Consider the following 14,573-nt stretch of genomic DNA (forward strand, 5'->3'; position numbering starts at 1 on the left):
CCCTGCCTCGATCCAGAGGGAGAGGTGGGTAACAAATGAAATTATTATTATTATTATTATTATTATTATTATTATTATTATTATTATTTCCATCACCATTGACCATTAACCAGGCTGGCTGAGGCTGATAAGAGTTGGTGTTGAACAACGTTTGGGGAGCCACTGGCTTCCCCGCCCATATTCTATGGTTTTGAGCTGAGGTCTGTCTCAGATCTGCTTATTAAGATCCTTGAACTCAGGGATCCAGAACCTTAGGTGTAGGGGCTAAAACTGGCCCACTTGGTTCCCCCAAAGGTCATACCCCCTGCCCCTACAATCATTTGGTGGTGTTCCAGGATTTGTGGAGGGTTTCCCCCCCATTCTAAAATTGGAAAATGCCTCTTTTAAGGCTTAGCTATTAGCAATAAGAATTTTAAGCTGAAATATGCCTATATTTGGGACCACAGCCCTTTTGCCATTGGAATGCCATCCCTGAGATCATCTCTGAAATGTTTGAACCCAGGTCTTTCTATAGTCAAAGCATATCTCCTACTACTGGGCAATGTTCTCTCTACCAGCAATATGGCTAGACCGATGTATATATGAAGCAAATATATACCAGGGCTTCCTGTGAAACCCCATCAGTGAGAGCCAGTGTGGTGTAGTGGCTAAGGTGTTGGACTGGGAGTCAGGAGATCCGGGTTCTAGTCCCCACTCGGCCATGGAAACTCACTGCGTGCCTTTGGGCCAGTCACAGACTCTCAGCCCAACCTACCTCACAGGGTTGTTGTGAAGATAAAATGGAGAGGAGGAGGATTATGTACGCTGCCTTGGGTTCCTTGGAGGAAAATAGGCAGGATATAAATACAATGAATAATAATAATAATAATAATAATAATAATAATAATAATAATAATAATCACCTCTGCTCAACCCCATACCATTTTTTTTAACTTAAAAAGAATGCCTTCATCAGTCTTTGCCAAGGAAAGTTGGTTCTGTGAGCGCTCACCAACCTTTCCCACCACTTGGGATGAGACAATGCACACCAAAATAAACCAGTGTTCCTTAGAACACTAAAAGCACTTTTTAAAAAAAGTAACGACCAACACTCGGCTTTTATTTCACAGCCAAACATCCTCACCCAGACATTCATAGAATCATAGAATAGCAGTGTTGGAAGGGGCCTACAAGGCCATCGAGTCCAACCCCCTGCTCAATGCAGGAATCCACCCTAAAGCATCCCTGACAGATGGTTGTCCAGCTGCCTCTTGAAGGCCTCTAGTGTGAGAGAGCCCACAACCTCACCAGGCAACTGATTCCATTGTCGTACTGCTCTAACAGTCAGGAAGTTTTTCCTGATGTCCAGCTGGAATCTGGCTTCCTTTAAATTGAGCCCGTTATTCCGTGTCCTGCACTCTGGGAGGATCGAGAAGAGATTCTGGCCCTCCTCTGTGTGACAACCTTTTAAGTATTTGAAGAGTGCTGTCATGTCTCCCCTCAATCTTCTCTTCTCCAGGCTAAACAGGCCCAGTTCAGTCTCTCTTCATAGGGCTTTGTTTCCAGACCCCTGATCACCCTGGTTGCCATCCTCTGAACACGCTCAGCTTGTCTGCATCTTTCTTGAATTGTGGAGCCCAGAACTGGACACAATACTCTAGTTGAGGCCTAACCAGGGCCGAATAGAGAGGAACCAGCACCTCACGTGATTTGGAAACTATACTTCTATTAATGCAGCCCAAAATAGCATTTGCCTTTCTTGCAGCCATATCGCACTGTTGGCTCATATTCAGCTTGCAATCTCTTTCTTTGTTCTAAAGAACATTCATTTCCTTGTTCTAAAGAACTAAAATTCACATTGCTAAAAATAGCTCTGGTTTCACCCGAGTCCCTTCTCCCATTCAGAGGTTCAGTGCCTGTCTCTGGTAATTCAGTTCTCCTCCACCCACTGGTCCATTTAAAGTGTCAAAAACCTACTGCTAATTCTTCACATAGCAAGGATAATCATACCAAGTGTGACTGGTTAGAAAGAATGCAAGAGAAATAATACTCACAAAGGGCTTAACGATGACAATGGCTTAGGGAAAAGGGAAAACCCAAAACATGGAAACTCCTACTTTTTTGTTCCAGTAGACACCAGATTAGGTCACCCATTGGGCATGTGATTGGTCTACTCCCTACTCATCATTTGAGGGCAGGAAAGAACCAATGACAGTTTCAGTGGAGCTTATAAAAGGATAGCCCTGCTCTGAAAACCCCTGGTGTGATCGCTTGAGTGGCAGGGATGTGTGAATCAGCAGAACCCGGCCTCTAGGGATCTCACGAGCACCTGACTGAGTCCAAGAGTCCAACGGCCTCCACCACATCTGCCCCTCTGGACCCAGTCCGATGCCTGTGGTGCCTTCGTGGACCTGCACTCTGAGTGCCCGTGAGGCCCAAAGAGCAGCCAGCAGCCACCTGCTGTCATCTGGAGCCTCCATTGTACTGCGCAATGAAGGCTTTGGAAATTGCGCATTTCCCCCTGTTGCATAAATGGCTGCAGTAAAGGCCCCATTTACGCAAGAGCAAAGGTGCGAAAGCTCCATCTGCGACTTTACTTTTGCATAAACGGGGCCTTTATGGGTGCCATTTATACAATAGGGGAAATTACACATTTCCCCTTTTGGCAGCTGTAAAGGCCCTATTTATGCATAGGGGGAATATGTAATTTCCAGAGTGAGGGTGGACGGTGGTAGCAGATCCTGATGATTTCACCTATTCTGATCGACCCTTTCCAAAAAAAAATCCAAATTCCATCTCAATGTTGTTCTGACTCGAGTCCCTATCAGATGCCAAGCATTGAGTTTCCTTGCTTGTTTTTGCGTAAAATTCCATGCATATTTTTGTGCATATTTTTTTTTCAAATTGTCTGCATCAATTGTGTGCATCTTTGAAATGTCTCCATGCTTATGTCAGTGATGAAAGCATATTTAGGGAGTCAATATTATGTGTGCATGTGTGGGAGAGATGGCATGCATGAGTGTGCAGCCCCACAGGATTAAGCCCTCAAGGCCAAAAAAAATTGTGCATCTAAAGCAGTTGACAATATCTCTGCTGTCAGAAACTTGAATTGACAAATTCTTTGGAGCATCACTTCTCAGTAATAAGTCATTATATTCTGAACCGGTCAGCATTGTCTTCTTGGTAAATGTAGTGGGCATAACAGAATTAACTCAAGGACTCCAGACTGTGGCCCTTTCTACACTATTGTTTTTTGGAGGGATCATCCTGGGATCATCCATATGTGTCCAAATGATGCACAGGGATCCCGTGATCAAGGAGGGATGATCCCTCCATTTCCCCATGATAACTGAGACTTCAGTTATCCCGGTTTTACATGTGGTCCCGGGATGATCCCGAGGACCGCGGGTGGTGTAGGCGCCTGTCCTGGCTTCTTCCCTCTTCCCCGCGAGTAGTGGGGATCATCAGATGGAAGGAGCTGGGGTGGGAGGGAGTACAGGGCCCTCTGGGGTGGGGTGGGGAGCAGGGTCAGGGCTTCTTTTATTTCTTACCTTTTAATTTTCGCTGGAGTGTGAGTGTGCTCCAGCTCTGGCCCTTTAAAAAAAATGGCGGGCGCAACAGGCATGATGCCCATGATGTCGTGCAGCCCATTTAGAGTGAGGGTGACGATCCCGGAAGAAGGTAAGTCTGGGATCGCCCCCTCTCCTTCTCTCTACACAGAGTTGTTAAAAAATGAGGTGGCCACCAGTAGTAGGACAAAGACAACCTGCACATTTTTTTTTTGTCAGGAAACAACCTGAAGGCAGTAACCTGAGGACAGCAATATTTAGCTCTGTTGTAAGCAGATACTTGAGCGCTCTGAGAAAATTGAATTTCTGCCTCCTGCCACTTGACTCTCCAGAGGACACAAGTCTTGGTGTTACAAGCCACAAAGTGACAGACCAATGGTTACAGCCTAGTGTTATATCAACAACTCTACAGAAAAATACTGTTCCAGTTCTGCTGCTTGAAATCATTTGTGTTCTTGTTTAAAAAGGCATTCTCTCGGAAATCTCGAAAACTGAAGAGATACTGAGTCAAGTCAACAAGGGCATACGATGGAAATGAAGATAATTCTATATACACAATGTATCGTGTTTTCTCCCCGTTTTCACAATGTATTCTCTGTTTTGTTTGTAGAATATGCAATGAAAAGGGGGGGGGGAGTCAACCGGGGCAGGAGGAGAGATGTGGCTCACTGGGAGGAAGGTAGGCCTTCTGCTTGGTGCAGTCCAGGCTGGATCTTGTGACCAAAATCCAGACCCCAAAGCTCAGGGGCTCCCCAACTGAAGACCCAGAGAGTGGCAAGTGATGCAGGCATCTAGGCAGGATCTACACTACTGCTTATAATGGTTTGTAATGGTTATGACAACTGTTCAGGCCCAGGACACATGACATAGACTGTTTTCATAACGTTTTAAAAATGTTATATCCTGCTTGGTGTAGATAGGGCCCGGGAAAGCAAAGGAAAAATCCATTGTATTCCTGTAGCCATGACGGTGTTCTGAACCACCCAGAGCTCTAAATAGTGTTCGGTACCTTGGATAATCCCTTTAGATTTCTGGTTGGTTCTGGCTGAAATCCAGAATTGATTCACAGCCCCACCAAAATTGGGGTCACCAGCCTCCACTGCCTATGGCTATCTACCCACCCCATCCCACCAACCACAGATAATTACATCCAGGATCTGAAATGACCCAGCTGCACCATTGGGCTTCTGTCTTTGTAAGATTCAGCTTAGGGTTCCCATCTCTTGACAATTCATCATTTGTGTTTTCTTCCTCCAGTCAGTAACCCTGACTGGTTCATCATAAGTAGAAAGGATGAATCTGCCCATTGTTGTTCCTCACATTTTCTGATGTTAAATTCCATCCCATTTCCATCGCTTTTTATTTAATGACCTTTCTTGCGGTGGCGGGGGAGGGGGGAGTTTACTTAGAAATCCATATGCATTGATTCCCCCCTTAATATGTACATTTTTGTACACAATTTTGCCCAATATACACAGTTTGCAATAATTTCCCCCTAAGATAAGACTGTTTTGTATGCTTAATATACACATTTTTGTGTACACTTTCCTCCACCCCAAGATACTCCTTTTACTATCCATTTTGAAAACTGTATCATAACAATCGAAGGAGCACGAATACCAAAGAATAACTGCAATCCCATTTACCAATCGATTTGGGTTGGGAGACTATAACAAGTCCTTATCAAAACCCTCCCCAATCATAGAATCATAGAATAGTAGAGTTGGAAGGGGCCTATAAGGCCATGGAGTCCAATTCCCTGCTCAATGCAGGAATCCACCCTAAAGCATCCCTGACAGGTGGTTGTCCAGCTGCCTCTTGAATGCCTCTAGTGTGGGAGAGCCCACAACCTCCCTGGGTAATTGGTTCCATTGTCATACTGCTCTAACAGTCAGGAAGTTTTTCCTGATGTCCAGCTGGAATCTGGCTTCCTTTAACTTGAGCCCATTATTCCGTGTCCTGCACTCTGGGAGGATCGAGAAGAGATCCTGGCCCTTTTCTGTGTGACAACCTTTCAAGTAATTGAAGAGTGCTATCCTGTCTCCCCTCAATCTTCTCTTCTCCAGGCTAAACAGGCCCAGTCTCTCCTTATAGGGCTTTGTTTCCAGACCCCTGATCATCCAGGTTGCCCTCCTCTGAAAACGCTCCAGCTTGTTCAGAGCCCCCAGTGCACTGAGCAAGTAGCTGCCTCTTCTCAACTCGGGAGATCAAAAACAACAACATGCCCTGTGAAGGAACACCTTTTTCTGCTAGCCTTGCCTGGCTGTTCCTGGTTTGGCCAGAAGTGAAAGGCGATGGCAACAGTACCTATGACACCTGTTTGACAAGGAGTGTGAAACAGTGGGTACCACCCAAGCAGAACAGGCAACGTATTAGGAAGCATCCTAGTCGGAAGGTCTGCGTGAGCCGTTGGAAGTATTTCTGCTCAAGCTGGAATTTGGGCTCTAAAGGGAATACTTGCCGTTTTACCCAATTAGTTGTACTTTTTTTGACATTAATTTGACAAGTGGCCAGACATGCCTAATGCTCCATTTCCATTGCATATGAAGAAGAATGGGTGCAGGAATGTATCCAGCAGCTGATTTTGAAACATTGCCGTACACGCTGTATAAACCTGAAAAGAGGGCCGCGGAGGGGAGATTATCAAAGTGAAACCACTTTGGTTATATTACTTTGGCCATAGCTAGACCTAAGGTTTATCCCTGGATCGTCCTGTTCATCTAGGTGACACACAGGAGATCCAGTGCTCAGGCAGGGGTAAACCCTGGATGATCCCAGGAGAAACCTTAGGTCTAGCTGTGGCCCACCAAATCACAATGCCCACAATGCCCATTTCTCTCTCCCTCTTTCCCCATATGTGTGGCTGGTCCAGATGGGTCTGATGGTTTAACATGTCAGACTTTAACATTTAAATGTTGGGGGTGGGGGAGGCACTTTTAAAACAGGCTGCAATTCTAACAACTAGAGGGTACATCTACACGAAGGGTTTGCCCCGGGGAGGCTTCGTATTATTATTATTATTATTATTATTATTATTATTATTATTATTTTATTGTATTTATTTATTGATTGTATTTTTATATTGCCCAATAGCCAAAGCTCTCTGGGCGGTTCACAAAAATTAAAACCATAATAAAACAACCAACAGGTTAAAAGCACAAATACAAAATACAGTATAAACAGCACAACCAGGATAAAACCACGCAGCAAAATTGATATAAATACAGAGTTAGAACAGTAAAATTTAAATTTAAGTTAAAATTAAGTGTTAAAATACTGAGAGAATAAAATGGTCTTTAGCTGGCGAAGAAAGGAGTACAGTGTAGGCGCCAGGCGGACCTCTCTGGGGAGCTCATTCCACAACCGTGGTGCCACAGCGGAGAAAGCCCTCCTCCTAGTAGCCACCTACCTCACTTCCTTTGGCAGGGGCTCATGGAGAAGGGCCCCTGTGGATGATCTTTAGGTTTGGGCAGGTACATATGGGAGGAGGTGTTCCTTCAAATAACCTGGCCCCAACCATTTAGGGCTTTGAATGTCAATACCAGCACTTTGAACTGGGCCCGGACCTGGACTGGCAGCCAATGAAGTTGTAAAAGGACTGGCGTAATGTGATCTCGCCAGCCAGTCCCTGTTAGTAAGCGTGCTGCCCTGTTTTGTACCAGTTGAAGCTTCCGGACCATTTTCAAAGGCAGCCCCACATATAACGCATTGCAGTAATCCAAACGAGAGGTTATCAGAACATGGATAACTGTAGCTAGGCTGCTATTATTATTATTATTATTATTATTATTATTATTATTATTATTGTGAAACGCCCAGGGAGCTTCGGCTATTGGGCAGTATAAAAATGCAATAAATAAAATAAATAAAAATAAATAATATATTTATTCGTTACCCGTCTCTATTTTATTTATTCATTTATTTATTACACTTATATACCGAGGTGGGGTAAAACACAAATGCAAACACCATAAAAATATGTATAACTAATTAAAACATTTAAAACTAATACATTATTAAAAGCAGCAGATTATTAAAAAGGCATCTTAAAATTCAACTGAGTAGGCCTGCCGGAAGAGCGTCATCTACATGGTGCAGCTGCCATTGTGAAGCCATCCAGGGGCAAACCCCAGAAACTCCGCTGAAAAGAAGTTGAGCACTTACTCCGACTTTTTTGGCAATGAAGCCCATGGCGTCCCTTTATCGGTCACTAGGGGCAGACTCACACTTCCGGAGAAGTAAAAACAAAAACCAGGGGGGAGGAGAGGAACGGGCTGTAATAATTTTTTTATTATCTATAGCTGCAGAGCTCCGCAGATACAGATAATAAAAATAAAAACAAATGGGTGTAGGTGGGGAGGAGTGGGCAGCCAGAGGGAGGAGACGTGGTTCGCCAATTCCCTCTCATGTCCTTCTCTTGATGCCTCGTTCCTCCCCCGTTTTTATTTTTATTATTTTATCTGCGAAGCTCCGCAGATACAGATTAGATAATCAAAAAAGGGGGGAGGGACAGCCCTGCTCCTCTCCTCCCCCCCACCGTTTTTATTATTTTTACTTCTCCAGAGGTGCTGGGATGGAAAATTCACACTTGCCTTCCTTCCCATGCAGACGCCAGGAAGGAACACAAGTGCGGGTGCAAGGCACCTCATGGCACCATGGCTCATGGTGCCGTGTGAGCTTCTTCGCGGCTCAGTGAGTGCTTTACAAGGCTGGGTTTGTCCTGGTGCCGTGCGGTTCATAGAATCATAGAATCATAGAATAGCAGAGTTGGAAGGGGCCTACAAGGCCATCGAGTCCAACCCCCTGCTCAATCCAGGAATCCCCCCTAAAGCATCCCTGACAGATGCTTGTCCAGCTGCCTCTTGAAGGCCTCTAGTGTGGGAGAGCCCACCACCTCCCTAGGTAACTGGTTCCATTGTCGTACTGCTCTAACAGTCAGGAAGTTTTTCCTGATGTCCAGCTGGAATCTGGCTTCCTTTAACTTGAGCCCGTTATTCCGTGTCCTGCACTCTGGGAGGATCGAGAAGAGATCCTGGCCCTCCTCTGTGTGACAACCTTTTAAGTATTTGAAGAGTGCTATCATGTCTCCCCTCCATCTTCTCTTCTCCAGGCTAAACATGCCCAGTTCTTTCAGTCTCTCTTCATAGGGCTTTGTTTCCAGACCCCTGATCATACTGGTTTCCCTCCTCTGAACACGCTCCTCGCGAGAAGACGGGTGTTCTGCACCCATCGGGGGTGGGAGTGGGGAAATTAATCTTTAAAAATTAAAAATACCTTTTGCATAGGAGCGTTTGTGCGCTCTTCTGTAACACACACACACAGAGAAATGGCGGCTGCACCGTCCTCTCCCTCCGAGGTCGTCACTCGCCACAGGTAAACAGAGGGGGAGATCCCACGATAAAAATATCACAAGATCCTCACTCCTCCGTCACGCTAGACCCGTAGTTCTAGCTGAAGCCATTAATTAATTCATCAATTAATCTATCTATCTATCTATCTATCTATCTATCTATCTATCTATCTCGGGTTGCTGGGAACCAATTCATCCTGGGAGTGATAAACGCACTGCAGCAGGAATGCCGTTACTTGAAACAACTTCCTCTCTTCTTTTTCTGGAACCCTGCTCCCCTCCCCGCCTCATGCCGCAAAGCAGAGTGTAGAATTTTAGAATCATGGTGCTTACAAAACACCTGATAATTACTGGGTAGCTAGTGTGCTCTTACTGGGGCTTATTATGCTAATCAAACCACCTTACTGTTACCTGATCCTCATTCTAATCCAATTGCCTGATTGCTACCTTGGGCTCTTTCTCTGCTTCTCATTTCTACAAACTTACCTGCTTGGCTAATAGGGAACGGATGCTGTGTTTGGCCTACAGACAGAGGAGAGAAGTACGGGTTCTGTGTAGCCACTTTGTGCCTTGGAAGCTCAGCCTTTCCTTTTTGAAAAACAAAACAAAAAACGGAGAAGCAGGGGGTGCCTAACTCTTTCCCCATCTGCTGTTTGCCCCTGAACTACCTACCCCTTCCTAGGGTGACCATATGAAAAGGAGGACAGGACTCCGTATCTTTAACAGTTGCAGAGAAAAGGGAATTTCAGCAGGTGCCACTTCTTTGCATACAGCACCTGGTGAAACTCCCTCTTCATCACAACAGTTAAAGCTGCAGGAGCTATACTGCACCTATACTGTGACCAGATTTAAAAGAGGGCAGGGCACCTGCAGCTTTAACTGTTGTGATGAAGAGGGAATTTCACCAGGTTCTCCATATATACAAATGACACCTGCTGAAATTCAGGAGCCCTGTCCTCCTTTTCATATGGTCACCCTTCCCTTCCCACCTCTCTCTCTCTCTCTCACACACACACACACAACCTTGGGCAGGATCTAGACCACTGCTTTATAACAGTTTATCATGGTTTTGACAACTGTTTGGGCCCAGGATACATTCCATATACTGTTTTCAAAGTGTTATGTCCTGCTTGGTGTAGATTGGTTTCCTCATGTTGGAATCTCAGACACAGGCTTGGGGTGGAGACAGAAGTTTGGAAGCCTTTTGAATGGGAAGGGATAAAAACAATGTGCTGAAAAATGATAGGGGAAGGGTTAAGCACACACCCTCCTACAAATGTGCCTCTGCTAAACATCACTTCCCCCTCACTTTACTATGCAAATACTAGGGTGACCATATGAAAAGGGGAACAGGGCTCCTGTATCTTTAACAGTTGCATTGAAAAGGAAATTTCAGCAGGTGTCGTTTGCATATATGGGGAACCTGGGGGAATTTCCTCTTCATCACAACAGTTTAAGCTGCAGGTGCCCTGCCCTCTTTTAAATCTGGTCACTCTATAGGTCCTGCAGCTTTAACTTCATATATACAAACGACACCTGCTGAAATTCTCTTTTCTATGCAACTGTTAAAGATACGGGAGCACTGTCCTCCTTTTCATATGGTCACCCTACAAATACGGTAGTTAAAAATAAATAAATGAGTGTATGGTGATGAAAATATCACATATTGGTCAACAACACGTCTGGAATATGTTGTCATGGGTTTTTTGCCAGGCCCCATTATTGCAGACTTTTACGAAGGACCTGAAAAAATACTATTTTACTTTGGCCTTCTATGGGCATGTCTACACCAGCCATTTATGCCAGGATCATCCCAGGATAATCCCTGTGCATGCAAATGACACACAGGGAATCCCGAGAGCAGGCAGGGACAATCCCTCAATTTTCCTGGGATAATCCTTAAGTGTAGAAAGGGCAGAGTATATATAATCAGGTTTTTTTTTCTATTTTCATGGTGTTCCATTGTGTTTTTATTTTTTCTGAAGAATATGGCCTAATCTTGAAGCCACTGCCCAGACTGTGATGGACACAGGTAAGCCCCCCTCCCCCCTGCCCCTTACCTGGCTCCGCCACCATCGCTGCACGCACTGTGGTGGCAGCAGCAGGTAAGTCCCCTCCCCCCCCACTTACCTGCGTCTGGAGCCTTGGAACGGTCCGAATCGCTTCGGACCATTCTGAACCACTTCGCGTCAATCCAGACCTCCCCCGATCCACTTCGGAACCGGGCTTCAGAGATCCGGATCAGCCAACACCACTTCAGATTCAGGGATCTGAAACAGAGTGGAGCACAGCCCTAGTGATTATGCTTATCAGCTCTTGGAGAGCCAACTCCTACCATCCCATAAGGAGATCCTCACCAAGTTGCTGTGCCACCCTTATGTAATTAACAAGGGAGGAGCTGCAATTCTATATTTATCTACCCAGAAGTAAGCCCCATTGAGTTCCATCGGGCGTCTTACTCCCAAGCAATTGTGTTTAGGATTGCAGCTTGATCCTCCCTTCTCCTTTTGTGTTCCTGCTCTCAGCATGCTAAAGAAAGAGATCAAAGGATCCAGGAACAGGGAAGCAATTTATATCCCTTTTTGACACGCGCTCTAGATGCTTCAGATAAATTGCAGTCAAAATCCAGACTCCTCAATCTGCTTTTTGTTTCTCCCCCCCCCCCCGGTTCCCTCCTCCCCCACGAAGTTGCTCATAAATGCTGCAGATCCATTGGTAAATACCTTCAAAATTGGGTGATGGAAGAGGCAGACATTGACCTTATCAAATGCACGAGGACGGCTGCACCTTCCTAGCTAAGTAGCAGAGGGATGGATGGAGGGGACATATTGAGTGTGTCACGTGTACTTGCCTTCCCCCCTCCTGGCTTGCCTCCTGGCCAAGTATAGCATCAGGAGCACCCCCGCCACCTCCAGAGTTGTTCTGCCATCCGAGCCAAGTCCCTGCAGCTGAAGTGAACAGTCAGTGCCAAAAGCCACCACCGCCGCTCCACATGGCTGGTTAATCAGCCCCCATTATGCTGAATAAAGCTGCGCTGATGTGTCTCTTAATTTTTTAGTACCGGCACACCTACTGTCTGACACCGTGCAATTAGCCCCGCACTCCTAAGAGGCCAAGGAAGCAACAATAACGCCGTCTCCAAAATATATATATTTCCTTTTTGATACCTTGCAGATAAGAAATATTCCAGGGGTTTCATACACTTACTGGATTTTTCTTTCTTTCTTTTCATAAAGCTGTTGATGGCGGCTTTGTGCATAAGGTATTAATTTGTGCATTTCTTCACAGGAAAAATGGGAAATTGCTTCACCTCGTGGTGGGTCAGAACAATGTCCTGCCAGCAGAAAGAAAGAAGGGGAGGGGGGGAAACACTGCATGCTTTTTTTTTAAAAAAAAATCTCTTTCTAAAGTGTTTAAATAATAACCACCTAGGCCCAATGTTCTTTCTCGTTTCCTTGTTCTACTTTTCTTTTTTTTAGAAAAATAAAGGGGGAAATTAGCCACAGTGTGGGTGTAAAAGTGCATGGAGGAGAATCCATAGCAGTTTGTTAAAGAGAATGGAGAAAGCACCCACTGAGTTCTCAAAGTTTTGGGGGTGACTGGAATGCTTCCATGTTTAAAGAGCAGAGGTTTGGGTAGGAAGAGATATAGAGCCTGTTCAGTTGACAAGCGAAGCCAGGGTAGGGTGGCCATATGAAAAGGAGGACAGGGCTCCTGTATCTTTAACAGTAATGTAGAAAAGGGAATTTCAGCAGGTATCAATTGAAGAGGGTGAAATTCCCTTTTCATCACAACAGTTAAAGCTACACTAGCTATAGTAGAGTGGCCAGATACAAAAGAGGGCAGGGCTTCTGCCGCTTTAACTGTTGCGATGAAGAGGGAATTTCACCCTCTTCAATTGACACCAGCTGAAATTCTCTTTTCTACATTACTGTTAAAGATACAGGAGCCCTGTCCTCCTTTTCATATGGTCACCCTAAGCCAGGGTGGTTAAGCATTTTGAGCAAGGCATTATAGCTAAGCGTGTCATGTGAACCATTCCCAACCATGATGGTTACATAACCACGGTTTAAACACACTCACTAGCCTTTTGCTACAAAATGGTTAGCGGCCTGAACATGGCTTAGTGCTTTGTCTGAACAGTCACATTTGTGTTTGAAAGACTATTTAATAGAATCAACTATTTATTCAAGCTTTCCCCTCAAGCTGTTGTCGTTCTTCTTGTCTCTTTTCTCGCTCATGGTGCCTTTTCTAGATGGACATGATAGGCGTTGCTAGGCCATGCTCTCTTTTACGGATTCAGGAATTTCCTGACAATTCAGCATGTTTAAGCTAGTGTGACCATATGAAAAGGAGGACAGCGCTCCTGTATCTTTAACAGTGGTATTGAAAAGGGAATTGCAGCAGGTGTCATTTGTATTAGGGATGTGCTCCGCTCCGATTAGGAGCGTAGAAGCAGTAGCGGATTGGCCTGCTCTGCCTTACCCAGAGGCGGAGTAGGAGCGGACCGCGGACCCCCTAGAAGCAAGGCGAAGAGAAGCGCCCATTTTTCGGAGCTCCGAGTTCAGGCGGAGCGCTCCGGTCGCCATCTTGAAAACATTTCGCCATAGGATTGCATTGCGGCAAATAATCGTGCATAACTACGTTGTTTTTGAAGCTATCATTCTGAAAATTCTTGTGCACAGAGAGTCGTGGATGGGGGTCATTTTGAGACCACTCTCACCTCTCTGCGTTGTCTGGGTCGCGGGCTATATTTTTGTGAAAATCGGGTCAACCGCGCGGCTCAAACTGCGTTTTCGGCTTTTCGCCCATAGGATTGCATTGAGGGAAAGAATCGGGGATAACTGGGAGGGGGTTTAAGCTATCATTCTGAAAATTCTTGTGCACAGAGAGTCGTGGATGGGGGTCATTTTGAGACCACTCTCAACTTTCTGCATCGTACGGGTCGCGGGCTAGAAGTTTTTAAAAAATCGGCGGGAAAAATACCTTTTTCAAAGGGCTGAGGGGCAGAGTCAGCTCCCGGTCATGATGATCCCAAAGTTGGAGGAGGGCATAGGCAAAACAGGTAACTTGGGATTCTGGGAAACTTCTCTTTCTTCATCTGAACGGGCTTTTCCCCGTGTTTTTTAAAACAGTAGCCCCACCAAATGCACAAACACAACCTGAAATCATATACTAAGCCAAGAATAAGAGATAGAAACACAGCACTGCTCCCCACCCTAACCTTGGTGAACAACTGAATCGATGTGGTGCAAGGGGATGAGCTCCCCTAGGGCATCTCATCGTGGACGTGCCCCCACTCTCTCCTGCACTGGAAGGCCATTAGAGCCTTCCAAAGAGAGTAAAACGGTGGAGCAATGCCTATCATGAGTTGAAGTGAATGGTCACTTTTCAGTGGTAGAGCAATGCCTGTTATGAGTTGAAGTGAGCGTTTTACTTCTTCTCAGAGCTGTTGGTGGCTGTCTTGAACTGGCAGCTACTTCCCCCTCCCCCGGGCACGTCCCCGTATTGCTGGTAAAAGACAGATATAGCCTTTTTAAAAAAATTCTTCTTGCTGTTTATTGAGCAACACTGCTTCTTTTAATTCCACCCCTCCTTTGTTTATTGATTGATTTATTCCATTTTATATGCATTACTGGCTTATCCTTGGCTCACTTCCTTATGCCCCCAGAAAT

This window comes from Elgaria multicarinata, chromosome 9, assembly GCF_023053635.1.
Source record: "Elgaria multicarinata webbii isolate HBS135686 ecotype San Diego chromosome 9, rElgMul1.1.pri, whole genome shotgun sequence".
NCBI classification, from domain to species: Eukaryota; Metazoa; Chordata; class Lepidosauria; order Squamata; family Anguidae; genus Elgaria; species Elgaria multicarinata.